Consider the following 2,771-nt stretch of genomic DNA (forward strand, 5'->3'; position numbering starts at 1 on the left):
GAGCGTCGTGCAAAGATCATTGTTGATGGCAACCTTTTCGCTCATCCTGACGTCCGTGACACCGTCGGTGAATGCCGAGATGATGGCTTCGTCCGAGGCCTTCGGGATCTTGAGGCAGACTTGGGTAAAGCGCTGAATGTACTTGTGGAGGGTCTTGCCGGAGCACTGCTTCACGCGCCGCAGGTCGGTGATGGTGAGGGCGCATTTGAGAGTGCCCTCGAAGCTGGCGATGAACTGCTCGCGAAGCTCATCCCATGAAGAGATCGACCCCTCAGGGAGGTTCATTGGCTAGGAGCTCCCGCCATCCTTGAGGGCCATGGGGAACCAGTTCGCCATAACCTTGTCATCGTTGTTCTTCGCTTCGATGTTCAATGCGTAGAGCTGGAGGAACTCTGCGGGGTCGGGGATGCCGTCATAACGAGGGAGGAGCTCCGGCTTGAACTTGACCGGCCATACAAAATGGCGCAGCTCGCGAGTGAAGGCGCGGCAACCAACAGCACTCATGGGTGCGCAAAGCGTGGGAGCGGTGCGGTCATGGCGCCCGACTGCCCCGGCTTCTTGGACAACCCGATCATGGTGTTGATGCAGGGGCTCCAGAGGTGTGCGCGTGTCAAGCGGGAGATGGCGCACAATCTAGCAACTGGCCTCGTCTCAAATTGGCCCCGGTGCCTCGGATGGCGGGTCACGGGGCCGGGTGTCACACCGCGGCTCGGTGTTGTCGTTGCACAGAGGAGGAGGCAGCGAAGCACCATGCGCAACATCTCCCGCGCCAGATGGTGGAGGACGGAGCGAGTGGGAGGGCGTCAGGGCCTCGCCTGCGGTGTTAACAAGCTTGGTGATGCGGCCCAGCCAGGCGTCATAGCCCTCGGCCACCATGAGCAGCGCAACCCATGCGTTCGCTGGCCCATAACGGGCATGGGAGGACGAAGTCGTGGCTGGAGTGAGGGAAGGCATGGCGGTGTGGCCGTCACGCTGCACGAAGGGTGGCAGGGAGGAGTCACGCTGCTCATGAGCGGCTGGGTCGGTGGCAGCGTTGGCCGCGGTAGGCAGGGAAGGGTGACGACCAACACGGCCTGTCGGCTCCGTCTGGGCGACGTGAGCCGCACGGCGCTCGGCGCGAACACAACGGGCGTCGGCCCTGGGGATGGTGGGACGAGGATGGAATGAAGCGAAAGAACTTCGGCACACCCCTACCTGGTGTGCCAGATGTCGGAATCGAGGCTCCACAGACCCAAACAAAGGTTCAAACCCTGGGGTGTGCGTGAAGAACCCTTCTCGATTAGGGCCTGCAGCTCACCGCTCCACGGCTTTGCTCCGACGTGCTCAAGCGAGAGGAAGAAGAGATGGCCACGAGATTTACCCAGGTTCGGTTCACCTTGCGGTGTAAGACCCTACTCCTGCTTTGTGGTGGATTGCCTCGCGAGGAGGATGAGTATGAACTAGTAAAAGGGTGAGCTGCCTCGCGAGGGCTCAGTGGGTGAGAATGGATCGATCCGTCCCCTCTTGATGGTGGAGACTAGCCTATATTTATACTGGCCCGGTCCTCTTCCCCCAAAGCTCTGGACGGGAAGAGATGCCACAACGGCCAAATTTGAAGGGGGGCAGGAGTACACCCTATCCTGACTAAAGGCAGTCTTCACCTGCAAAGCTCATGGTCATGACGTGATGGTGGGCTCGACGATGACTGCCGTCCTGCCGCGCCCGTGGTCTTGGTCTTGTTGCACCGAAGAGGTAAGCTTTGGGGATTCCTTGGGAACCGGCATGCTGGCCTTGTCCTTCTAGCACCAAAGAGGAAACTGCCCTTGCCTGCGCCCGCTGGCACCCTCCTGGCTCCGGTCATCATGGCTCACGTCACCACGTGCCTCGCGAGGTGGGTGCAAGCCTAGAGATGTCCGCTCCTCCAGAGGCAGCCTCGGGAGACCGCTTCTCGGGAGGCCTTGATGTAGTTTTCCTTGCGAGGCGGGGGCCCTCGCAAGGGTCTTGCTCATGAATTCTTGACGCTTGGCCGCATCGGGCCTTCGATGATGCCACGCCTAGGCCGCAGGCAGACGGGCCTGGGTACCCCTGGTCCCAGAACATCGATAGTGCCAGCATGAACATGATGGCCCAGAGTACCTATAATCGGAGCTCAATCTAGCCATATATATTCATCCGGCACCCATATACCCTGCCATATTCATGAATGCGAGTATAGCATCCATCTCGGCAGTCAGGTCGCTTTTTCAGTCGCTTCACATGCTTTGGTTGTTTTCTTTATCGTTTTCTATTATTTTTTCTTTTGGTTTCGTTTTTTTCTTCACTGGTTTTCTGTTTTTTCATAGTATTTTGGCTCTTTCATGATTTTTACTGGTTTATCTTATTTTGTTTCTTTCTTGGTTTTACTGTTTTCACATTTATTTATTTTTGCCTTTGTTTTCATTGTTTGTTTCGTTTTTGTATTGGTTTTTTCATTTTTTACATTTTTCGTATTGATACATCTCCAACGTATCTATAATTTATGAAGCATTCATGCTATATTACTATGTGTTTTGAATGATTATGGGCTTTATTATACACTTTTATATTACTTTTGGGACTATCCTATTAACCGGAGGCCCAGCCCATATTGTTGTTTTATTTCCTGTTTCAGTATTTCGAGGAAAAGGAATATCAAACGGAGTCCAAACGGAATGAAACCTTCGGTAGCGTTATTTTTGGGAAGAATAGCATCCTGGAGACGTGGAGTTCAAGTCAGAAGATACTCGAGGACTCCATGAGATAGGAGGGGCCCC

The sequence above is a fragment of the Triticum dicoccoides genome, chromosome 7B, assembly GCF_002162155.2.
Source record: "Triticum dicoccoides isolate Atlit2015 ecotype Zavitan chromosome 7B, WEW_v2.0, whole genome shotgun sequence".
Taxonomy (NCBI): Eukaryota; Viridiplantae; Streptophyta; class Magnoliopsida; order Poales; family Poaceae; genus Triticum; species Triticum dicoccoides.